This window comes from Anneissia japonica, unplaced genomic scaffold, assembly GCF_011630105.1.
Source record: "Anneissia japonica isolate Jap-2015-1 unplaced genomic scaffold, ASM1163010v1 scaffold6997_len847652_cov182, whole genome shotgun sequence".
In the NCBI taxonomy this organism is placed as follows: domain Eukaryota; kingdom Metazoa; phylum Echinodermata; class Crinoidea; order Comatulida; family Comatulidae; genus Anneissia; species Anneissia japonica.
The window spans coordinates 44,040-57,123 of NW_022730884.1; positions in this window are offsets into that span (position 1 = coordinate 44,040).

The following is a 13,084-nucleotide window of genomic DNA, read 5'->3' on the forward strand; positions in this document are numbered from 1 at the left end:
CTGACGCAAATCCAGGTATTGTATATCGTCACGAAAATAACATTTACCATTCAATAATAGAACAGTCATCGACCTACTTGCAGTGAATTGAATCTAAAATGTATTCATGATGTTATGATGATCTGAAATGTTTAAAAACGTACACAATAATAGTTCAACCAACTTTAATACCACAAACACAAATGTGCGTGACGATATTTTTATGCTGTAGAAATGTGATTTCAAAAAAGTAATGCATCGTATATACGTAAGGGCTTGTTTTGTTGTTTTTTTACTTGCAGCGTTTGGGAAATAGGTAATAGGTAAATTGTAATGAATATAATCAATAATATATAGCATCTACAACAATTATTATTGAAGGGTCCTTTCAAAGTTTAAATAGGATTTTTTTAAAGTTATATTTTTAGATCATTAGACCTATTGAACGAGCCCCCAATAGCCCCGGGCCCCAGTGCTGTGCACTGACTGCACTGCAGTGGCGTAGAAAAGTTTATTTCATTGGGGGGATGATTGGCGTGTTAGCCAGTGTCGTAACAGGCGCGGGGGGCAGGGGAAACTGCCCCTCCCCTGACGGTTTTTACCGGGCTGACCAAGCCGTCGTACCGGGCTGGGTAATAAGAGAAAAGAAAGAGGGGAGAGAGAGGGAAAGAGAAAGAAGAAAAAAAGAAAAGGAAAGAAAAAGAGATGAGAAAAAACGACAAGAATAAAAAGGAAGATATCATAATGACCAGACTCACAACACCCTGCAACCCCTTCTCCACTTCAAAAACTGTCATAACTCCTTTGATCTATGCTGCCCGATGGCTTAACAACTGGGGGACAAGGGGAAAATATCTATCTTTGAGAAATCTTCCCCACCTCTTTATAGATGCCCTTTTCATCCTCTGAAAGTGCCTAAAAACCTCAAATTTCGCGTCGCGCGTATTTTTGAGGTTTTTAGGGGCCAATTTTCTCCTAAAATTGCACATTTTAGGGAGTTTTGATCAATTCCAACGAAATTAGAATTAAAAACACCAGGGGACAAGGTAAAAATATCCATCTTTGGAAAATCTTTCCCCACCCCTTGACAAATGCATCCTCTGAAAGTGCCTAAAATTCTGAAATTCTTTGCTCGTATTTCTTTTTACGGTAGGCCAATTTCCTCTGTAAATTGCAAATTTTAGGGAGTTTTCATCAAATCCGACGAAATTAGAATTAAAAACACAAAAGTATTTTGCGCGCTTCGCGCGCATTTTTTAGGTCTTTTTTAGGATTATCCTTTTAAGTTATTTAAACACATAGGCCTAATAATAGTCCCAAACTCAAGAAAGACAAATTTAAGATCGTTTTAACCTAAAAGAAGGGCCTCAATATGTATTGATGGTGAAAGAATATGTTTGTAATAAATAAAACCATGATGAAAATGCTTATATTTAGTTTCAAACACACGTGTGTGGCCTACATTATAAATATGATAAGCCCTACCGTATGTCGTATTGTTTTCTACATGGGGAGTGGGGTGGGGTAGGTATGGTAAATTACTAACCGGGAAAATAACTACCGTACCCACTCTGACCCAAGACCCCTGTTACGCGCCTGGTCTTAGCGCCAATGTGTGCCCTTGTGCGGACAGGGGATGTGCCCCCCTCTGAAGATGGAATTCTTGTTTTTGCAAAATAAATTGATGCAATTTGCTATTATAGGCCTAATCAATAAATTCCTCATCAACCGATATATCCTTAAACATTCTTGGAATTGACATAATATTACTGATGTCGTACACACCCTTGAGTGTGAAATGTGGCTTTCTTTGCAAGCACATCTAACATCTAAGGAAAGAAGAGCTTAGATTGGTACCAGATAAAATACTTTTGTTATCAACATTAATAAATTATGCTAATTTTCATCTTTGTAAGCGCATAAGACAGTGCAAATTATTTCTGTGACAGTCTTTAAGTGTGTAAAACTCCATTTTATCCCATACATAGTCAAAATATTGGGGGGGGGGATGATACAATGGACCATCCTCCCCTTGTCAAATATTGGGGGGGATATATCCCCCCATCCCCCGGGATCTACGCCTATGCTGCACTGTCCATACCTACGCCACTGGACCTAAGTATTATTAGTGGGTACATAACGTTTGCTATGCACTGTATCATGCGCTATAGAAGTGGAAGACCATAATGTATTGGAAATATACCTCTCTCTCTCCGGTAGGGCCTACAGTACAATCAGTTTAAAAGTGTACTGTAGAGGATAGTGGGGATTTAAACATTTTCCTAATGGTAATGTTCAAAATAAGTGTCAAGGAAAGTAAGTATGATTGTTGGAAAAAAATGGTTAACATTTTATTTTGAATTCTCACCATGACCTTCGCCTGGGCGCAGTGGGCGAAGGTCTGGATCCGCGTCTAGTTAGCATGAATTTTGTAAGCCAGGACCCATAGTATTTTGTTACGTTTCTTCACAGAGTGGGGTTCGTCCGAACCCTCTGAACCCCCCCCCCCTGGATCCGCCACTGTAATGTGCTAATAGTTAATATAGCTTTTAACGATGCAAAGCGAAGACGAAGTCCCCGATTTGGTGTTTAAATCGGCAATGCCCTGAGAAAACTTCAAGCAACAAATTGTGAAATGCTTAAAATTGAAAGTGCATATTTTACTAGAGTGCCCGAGAAGCACACACACAAGACGAGTGACCATTATTTTTTGTTCACGGTAAACAAAGGGGGGTGGCTAGCCACCCACCATATTCACCACCACCACCCCCCCCCCTCTAGATCAGCCACTGATTGGGGTTTTGTATTTAAAAAAAGCAAACTATATTTGTAATTGAATTATATAATTTTGTAATAATTGTATTCGTATATTTACGATTTAGGCCTATATATGTAAATGGGAGCAACTTTAACTGTGTAATAGTTAATCACCATAGGAATTTAAATTATTTTTACGTATGTAGGTGTGTCAGAAGGTGCACAAATGAATGGTGTAGTAGTGTGAGACAGGGGCGGTTTTGCCACTATTTTAAAAATGTCAATGCATATTAATGCTATAAGGCTACTCATTTATCTATTCTGGAACTGTTGTGTGCCCCCTCCCCCTTTGAAAAATTTTGGATCCGCCCCTGTGACAAGTATCAACAGTACAGTAATAATGACATCATACCAATTTTCTTCTGAAGCTCAAAACCCACTGTTTTTTTTTAAAAACTTGTGGAAAGGATAACGTATAATTTAAGATATATCATTATTTTTATGAATGTGGGTATGTTTGTTTGTTTATTTATTTATTTACTCTAAGATAGAGATGGCAGGCTATAAAGGAAATTCCTATTCCCAATAGGATTCACTTACTGTACCATATACATTCAGAACAAATAGAACTTTATTATTTGTTAACCTAAAAATCCATTAAATACGACTTGCTATACATAAGGCTATAGGCTTCTTCCCCGTCTTCCCGGGAACCGACTGGGGCTTTTCCCTGCCTCCCAGCCAAGCTCGAGCAAATTGTTAGCTCAAAAATAGAAATAATAGAAATTTTAAAGTAATTCGTATATAACTCGCACAGGTTGTTGTTCGCACAAGTGGATCTTCTTCCGCTCGAACTAGCATCCGTTCGAAAAAAAATCCGCTCGAATTCGCTCGAATTGGCCTTCGCTCGAAGTGGCATCCGCTCGAATTCACTGGTTCCCAGGCTGGGACATGAACGGTTGTTGTTTGTTGTTATTTCGCAATTCGCGACGTCATCTACGAGTACAATACATTCAATCCCGTAACATGATTGGTCTATTTTTTTCTAATTTGCATAATGAATTTTCCCAACAATTTTGTCTATTTAAAAAAAAGTAAGTTATGGAGATGGTAACAATCACAAATCGATTATAAATTTAATTATACATTTTTAGACAAAAAATAAACCCTCTTGGCCCACGGGCCATTTTTTTTGACACCATGACCATGCGTAATATTAACCTGCAGTGTATATATACGAAGAATTTTTCCTAGTAAAATTAGAGTTGACTAACTGGTACTTGGTGTGGTACTAGGTTTATTGCATTTATGGCTTAGGGGCCGCGGTTTACCTCCCTCCGTTTAGTCATGCTGGATCAGGAGTAGTAAACTCAGAGATCGTGGGTTCGATTCCCACACGGGGCAAGTTTTTTTTTTTTATCTTTTTATATATTTTTTGAAGGTCGTGGGTTCGATTCCCACACGAGCCAGTTTTTTTTAAATTTTTTTAAGGCAGTTTAGTTGATGGTGGATAATGATAGCAAACCTGGAGGTTGTGTGTTCGATTCCCCCACGAACCATTTTTTTTTTTTTTTTGCGGGCGTAATTCCTAGACAGGATTGTTCATTCAATTCATATTGAAATTAGTGTTTTGATGAGGATTTTTTCTTTCATTCAATGGGGATTCATATATTTTATATGAGAAGAATCTATGAATATTCAGCTTTCCGTTTACTGGATCCGCCACTGATTATAGCTCTGGAGTTGGAACATGACCGAAGTCCGTTTTGGTATACCAAATATACCTCCGTACACCGCGCGACTTTACCTTGGGTATCAATCCTGTGAACAGCAGAACAGGAACCATCTCAGATCCATGGCAACAGATAGGACGCCCTCTTCCAAAACTGATTACTTTTTCTCTTTGGTATAATGTGTAGATTAAACGAGAACTTACCTGTTCGAAGTTTGATCGATATTTCATGAAGTAATTTTAGTGGTAGAGATTATGTGAGATTCGAGCCTAGCGCATGCGCAGATCAGCATTGAACACAGTGGAATGAGCTCAGAGATCCCAAAACGTACTACATCCCAAGGGTGGGAGAGGAGGGCACATAATCTCTACCACTAAAATTACTTCATTCGTTTAATCTACACATTTCATTTCGTAATTCGTGGTAGAGATTATTGTGAGATGTTGAAAGCATGTGAGGTCATTCCACTAAAAAACACAAAACAAAGAACCCGACCACACACTGGAGTTCTGAGTTCATCTCAAAGTAAGCGTTTAATATCAAACAAATATCGCCAAACCAGTAACACCTAAACATCATTAACCAATGGTTTATTGTAAAACCCCTATAGAGTTTTCACACTTGACCAACCCGCTCGTTTCATTATCTCTGGGATAGGCACCTTATCCCTTACCGCTGCTGACGCAGCAGCCGATTGAACTGAGTGAGGTTTGAAACTGATATCTATACCAGCCGCCTCTAATGTTTGCTTTAGCTAACGAGCTAGAGTATCCTTGGCCGCCTCACTGTGAGGTTTTTCCCAACATATGAATAATTTTGCTTGTCCTGGTAACCTTAACGGTTCTGTTCTACTTAAGTAAGCCCTGAGAGTAGTCACCGGACAAATAGCTGGTTCTTCATTAACAGCCTTTAATTCTATGACATGACCACAGTTGCCTGGTTTTGAGTGCTTTAATAACTCATCTATAACAAATACAACCTTATCATCAGATATCGACATGTTCTGGAAGAAAATTCAAAATATATCTCTCCTCTGCCAGAACTGGGTTAATGCCAATCTTCCTGCAAAATTTTACCCATTGGCTGATATAACCGTTGTATTGCTTCCTAGTACCAGGTCTCCATGATGATATAATTATGTCGACTGTGTCCCGCCGGATACCTGCTTCTACAAGTGCTTTCCTGATATCCTGCAAGCAATTAAATTTAATTAGTTGTAAATAGGGTGTATTTTCATGGTCTTTGGGAGTATCAACGTTTCCGTTGAGTTTGGAAGTTTGATGGGCTTGTCAACCAGAAGTTGTAACAATCTGGCAAACCAAGCTTGGGTTGGCCATTTTGGGACGATTATAATTCCCTCTGCTTCATCTTCGTACACCTTTTTTAGACATCGATCAATTAAGCAGAAAGGTGGGAATGCATAAAAATAATATTGCGCCCAATTCAACGAAAATGCATCAGATTCAAATGTCCCTGGGTCTGGGTGCCATGCAACATATTTCTCTACTTGTGCATTCAATCTTGATGCGAATAAATCTACCTCAGGTCTCCCAAAATGCTCAAAAATAGATGTTATATGTTTGGGATTGAGTTTCCATTCAAGCTCCTTTTCAAATTTTCTAGATTTGACGTCTGCAGTTACATTATTTTTTCCCAGGTAAATGAACTGCCGAGAGCCATAGTCTTCTCTCTATAGCCCAGTCCCATAGCGTCTTGGCAAGACGATTACACATATCTGAACCAGTGCCCCCCCCCCCCAATATTATTAATATAGGTAATTGCTGTAACATTATCAAGTTTCAGTCTTATATGCGAGTCCGTCATGTTTTTACAGAAGGCTTTTACATTTAGGAAAGCAGCCAAAAGCTTTAAGTAATTTATGTTAAGGTCAATGGAGTTGTGATCTTCCTCGACCATCGACCACCTATGGCGGTTGTCCCATTAAAACCGCCCCATCCAACGCCGCTAGCATCAGACTCAATGGTCAGAGCCTGGTTGGGTTTTTGGATAGCCCTAGTCATAGTCGAACAGTTTTGTTCCCACCAATTAACTTCATCCATCATTAACTTTGTTATGGCTACTTCTGCATCAAAATTACCATGGTTCCTTTTTAGTGCATTAATTTTTCCTTTTTCTAGATTTCTATCAATTTAGCAAAAGCTGATGCCGGGATTGAAGAAACTAGTTTACCAATATAGCAAGCCAGCTTCCGAATAGACAGTGATTTAGTTTTCCTTAGGTCTTGTGAGAACGAGATAATTTCTTGTATTCTTATATTATTCAACCGCACTGTCATGTTGATGGAATTAATAATGCAACCTAAGAATTGTATTTCTTGAACAGGAGTTAACACTGATTTTTCTGAATTAATAATAAGCCCCAATTTACTAAACAATTTGATGGCTTTCTCAATATCCCCTAAGGCTGTGCTATGAGCACTAGAAATTAGTAGGTTATCATCAATATGCAATAATAACCAAACCGTAATTCTCTTAGTACAGATAATGGTACTGTCATCAATTTAGTGAATATTCGTGGACCTGAAGCCAAACCGTTTGGCAGACTTGTGAACTGCCAAAGCTTATCATTCCAAAAAAAATTCAAATATCTACGGTGTTGTTCATGGAGTGGCACAGAATAATATGCGTCTTTTAAGTCGATGGACGTAAAGTAGCAATTTTTTTGTGACCAGGGTCACTGCCTTTTCAATGGAATCCATTTTAAAATGATGATATTGTATATTGTCATTTCTCTGATAAGTCAAGAATCATCCTCAGGCTTTTGTCTTTTTTCAACCTGGTAAATATATTAGAAATGAACTCTCCATCCTCATGAAAGGTCAACTGTATGACCCCTATATTTTGTAACTTTTCAACTGTCGCATTTACAGCAACCTTTTCATGTTTTGATAATTTGTAAGGGTGTGGAATTCTGGCTTGTATAGGTGGTATGCCTTTAACAAATTCTAACTTGTACCCCTTGACAATCTGCAATATACCAGGGTCAGAAGTCATTTTTCCCCATTCAGCTATATGACCCTTTATGCGTCCAACAATTTGTATCGGTGTTGACATAAAGCTTACCTGTTCCAGGTTTATGCTTTTTTCCCCGATATCTCCAGCTTCTCCTTCCTGTGAGAGTAAAGGTTGATCTGGCTCTGGCGTCTCCCTAAAAAAGACTTCCCCTGGAAAGATTTGAACTTATTGTTATTATTGGCGAATGATCTTCGCTGAGGATACTGTTGGCCGCCTGGCCGTTGGTTAAACATTGGTTTGTCACTCTGTTTGGTAGTGACCGCATTTGAACTCTCACGTAACTCCTTGCAGAGTTTGTTTAAATCATCTCCAAATAAATATTTGGTAAATGGGTTTGTAGAACGGCATATTGCTTTATATTTGTCCAAAATATGGGGCTTTATCTCAGCTCGAATTAACACTGATTTTTCTGAATTAATAATAAGCCCCAATTTACTAAACAATTTGATGGCTTTCTCAATATCCTCTAAGGCTGTGCTATGAGCACTAGAAATTAGTAGGTTATCATCAATATGCAATAATAACCAAACCGTATTCTCTTAGTACAGATAATGGTACTGTCATCAATTTAGTGAATATTCGTGGACCTGAAGCCAAACCGTTTGGCAGACTTGTGAACTGCCAAAGCTTATCATTCCAAAAAAATTTCAAATATCTACGGTGTTGTTCATGGATTGGCACAGAATAATATGCGTCTTTTAAGTCGATGGACGTAAAGTAGCAATTTTTTGTGACCAGGGTCACTGACTTTTCAATGGAATCCATTTTAAAATGATGGTATTGTATATTGTCATTTCTCTGATAAGTCAAGAATCATCCTCAGGCTTTTGTCTTTTTTCAACCTGGTAAATATATTAGAAATGAACTCTCCATCCTCATGAAAGGTCAACTGTTTGACCCCTATATTTTGTAACTTTTCAACTGTCGCATTTACAGCAACCTTTTCATGTTTTGATAATTTGTAAGGGTGTGGAATTCTGGCTTGTATGGGTGGTATGCCCTCAACAAATTCTAACTTGTACCCCTTGACAATCTGCAATATAGCAGGGTCAGAAGTCAATTTTCCCCATTCAGCTATATGACCCTTTATGCGTCCACCAATTTGTATCGGTGTTGACGTAAAGCTTACCTGTTCCAGGTTTATGCTTTTTTCCCCTGGAAAGATTTGAACTTATTGTTATTATTGGCGAATGATCTTCGCTGAGGATACTGTTGGCCGCCTGGCCGTTGGTTAAACTTTGGTTTGTCACTCTGTTTGGCAGTGACCGCATTTGAACTCTCACGTAACTCCTTGCAGAGTTTGTTTAAATCATCTCCAAATAAATATTTGGTAAATGGGTTTGTAGAACGGCATATTGCTTTATATTTGTCCAAAATATGGGGCTTTATCTCAGCTCTACGGAGCATATTTAGTTCGAAGTTAGTATTATTCCCCAAGAGGGCTAACGCAGCTTCCTGAGCGTCACTTGGCGTTTCACCCAGCATTGTTACAATTGCAGTTATGCCTGCGATAAGGCTTTTTTGGATTCGTTGGAATTTCAAATCCGTAGACTTTGCCGAATGCGGTATCCCATCCCATATGGATTGGTTCACCTGGGGAACAACCAATTCTTGTGTGTTCGCCGGGGCCGAATATTTCGCTTGAGTTTCCTCAATGATTTTTTCATTTAGTTTTTCAGAAATAACCACTGTCACTGTTTCAGCTACTGTTGATGAGACATTTAGGGAGGAAGGCCCATGGCACCTGAAACGGTTCATTACTCTTAGTTTGTTAGTGGGCCTAGGAAGGTTTTCCCCTTCAGCATCGCTAACAGTCATGATGTTATCATCATCCTTAATAAGGTCGTCATCACCATTTGACTAACGAGTCCTCTTTATTATCATCAGCAAGGTTAAGCATACTAAAGTTGTCATCCTCGTCATTTTTGTTATTATTATTAAAAATCAATTGCTGTGTCAGCAATTTTAACTAGGTCTCTATTGAACTCAGTCGTTCTTCCTGCCCACTTTTTGAAGAGTGTCTCTTCTTTTTTGATTTTGGGGTGTCCCCATCATCATCATTCGCCTTATTATTGTGACTAGGAGTGTCTCCCTTCATCACCTTAGGACGCTTTCGCCCCGTATTCGTCCCTTCAGCAGGCCGAATGAATATATAATTATTATTATATATAATTTATATACTATAGGCCTATATCTTTTTTCTGATTTTTCTGATTTTTATTATTATTAATTTTTTCCTGGTTTAATTTAATTACTTTGCTTATGTTAAAGATCAAGTTTAATTTTTATACTTATGTTTTAATTGTATGTACTGAGGGTGCCAATTGATCAGCTCAGGCTGGATGGACCACCCTCACAAAATATTGTTGAAATAAATAAATAAATAAAATGAAATCGGTTATCTCACCGAGGTCAAGACCAAGGTCAATTTCGTCTTGGTCGACGCCGCCTGCCTCCTCCGCGGGAACTTGATGAGGTTGTACACGTTCCATTCTAACTAGCCTAAAAGTGAGAAACACTGGTATACTCACGCGTAGGTTATCTATATGTCCTATATAACCTGAAGTTGTTAATTTTTCACTCCTTCCCGCAAAGAAACAACGTATTCAACTGGAATTTTAGCAGCAGCAGAAAAAACCTTATGAACTGACGCGCGCGCTTCTGCTCACTGATCTGCGCATGCGCTAGGCTCGAATCTCACAATAATCTCTACCACGAATTACGAAATGAAATAGCGCATGAATGGCGCCCTCTTGCTAAATTGGAAACTTTTGAACCTTGACCGACGCTTCTATTTGTTACGCGTAAATCGCGGAGAACGCTATCTTGTGTTTATAAGATCTTTGGTTCACACGTAGTACCGCTGTCGCTGAAATATGGAACGCCGTTAGTATCTTCGGTTATGTGCAAACACTGTGCAATCGCCATGACGTTATGTGGAATGGTCATGACGTTATGGGATTTGGTCATGACGTTATGTGGTTTGGTCATTATGTTATGTGGTTTGGTCATGATGTTATGTAGTTTGGTCATGATGTTATGTAGTTTGGTCATGATGTTATGTAATTTGGTCATGATGTTAATGTGGTTTGCTCATTATGTTACATTATGTTATGTAGTTTCGACATGACGTTCGGACGTCCTTGCGAGTATGTGAAGAAGTGTGAATAGGAAGACGGCTGTACAAGTAAGCCTAGGCCTATATCAACATTCATTTGAAACTTTTGATTGGCCGAGAGCGAGCGGGAAGACCACACTAGTTTTATTACTACCGCGCCAGAGTTTTATTTCATACAAGCAAAGAGTATATAACAGAAGAGAGTCTGCTGCTATTCTTAATGCACGCGAGTCAGCGTGACGCCCGATCCGCTGTATGGGGAAAACTCCCCTAGTGTCTGTTGTGGATGCATGATTTTCGCCGAGTGATGGCAGCATATAAAAACAGTAATTTAAGACCTGTAATTAGAAAAGAGTGCATAAAGTCAAATTATTATATCCCTTTTAAAACGAAATATAAAGGCAAGACTTTATAAGAATAACATTATTGGAAAATATGCTATATATTTTATGGGTTTCTAGAAAGTTTACTTTAAATCACGATAGTATTTTGAATGTTGATAAAAGAAAAAGCCTGGGAGTTTATAAGAAAAATAATAATAGGCCTCCCTATACTACTAGTAGACGACTATTCATTATAAACATTCATCCATCCATGCGTTGGTATTCGACATATGTAAGTCTTATTAAATGAGAACATATAGTTAATGATGTGCTTGCTTTGACTATGACTATGTTCTCCAGCCCTTCCTCAGTCATGGTATGTAAATATAACGTTTTCTCTTCAGTCAAACAAATTAATGTATAAATAACAGTAGTAAAAAAATAGTCGGAAACACCAAAGTAACTTTCAAAATATTGTACTTCATTTAGTATTTTTCCACACGAACTTGAAATACTTTCACAAGCAAATGAGAGAGTTAGGTAATGATGAGGAAAACATCCATCTTGATATAGGCCTACCTTAAAATCCCGGATTTAGGCCTACATGATAAATGAGAAAAAAAATCATCCATCCAACTGTTAGTGACCCAGGCACTGTCTGTAATGAGGTATTACCACCCACATAATAATCAGGGGCGGATCCAGGATTTGAAACAATAACACAATCAGTATAAACTTAATTATTTAGAAAGTACTTAATTTTATCTCATTCTTCATGCTATAGAAAAAAAAAGACATAGTGAGTGGATTTCCTGCACGATTAAAAATCGTAACGGTACCGGGTTTGGGCTACAGGAAATCGTGCTTCGAACAGGTCATTCCATTCATAGAAAAAGTCTTTTGATGGAGAAAGTGTACCTTTTTAGCAAGGTTTGCCTAGTTCGAAACTATAACTCCGGCTATAAAAATTGATTAGCCAATCAAAAGTTTCACAAGAAACTTGATATAAGCTTACTTGTACAGCCGTCTTTTTATGAATTCGATCCAACTCGGCCACAATCAACTCGGCCACAAGTCAACTCGGCCACAAAAAGTTTGGCTACAGTCAACTCGGCCACAAGTCAACTCGGCCACAAATCAACTCGGCCACAAGTCAACTCGGCCACAAGTCATTTACTACACTTTGAAGGAGTATCACTATACTTATTGTTATTATTATTGCTGTTATTATTGTTGTCAATGTTGTTATTATTATTGTTGTTTTATTACCGTTAGTTTTAATATTAATTATTAGTCTTAGCATTAACATTATATATTGTTCAAATTTTTGCTATTATTATTATTGTTACCATATAAATAATAAATAATTTTCGATTTATTGTTATTATTATTATTAATATTTTTATTATTATTTATTAGTCTTAGTATTATTATCTTAATAATAGTAATTTAAAAAGTTATTGTTATTGGTGTTTTATTTGTATTTTTCTCATATTACTATTATTACTAATATTGTTGTTGTTGTCACCTTTATTATCGATATTATCACCTTATTATTACTAAGTAGGCCTAGTATTTAAGTATCATTATTATTATTATTACTACTAATTAGTATTACTATTATTATAAAAATAAACATTATCTTTAATTTATTATTGTATTATTGCTATTATCACCTTCAATATCATTATTATCACTAATTAGTATTTATATTAAAATACCGCAGATAATTAAATATCGTTATTATTACCATAACTAGTATTATTACTATTTGTTAAAATAAATATTACTATTAATGTTGTTGTTGTTATCACCTTTATTATCGCCATGATGACTAATTAGTATTATTAAAGTAAATATTACTAATTTATTGTCGTTATTGTTGTTTAATATTATTGTTGAAGTAGAATGATGTGAGTAAACAGAAGACGAACACATTAATAAATAACTTTTTAATTCATAGCATTCAAATCTCTTTTAGTAGTGTGGTGGTCCTCTTTTACTAAAATATACTGTTCACTTTATTTCAATCATATATTGAAGAAAAAGGATGCAAAAACTGAGATTTACATTTGATTTTAATTATAAATAACTTGTGGCCGAGTTGACTTGTGGCCGAGTTGATTTGTGGCCGAGTTG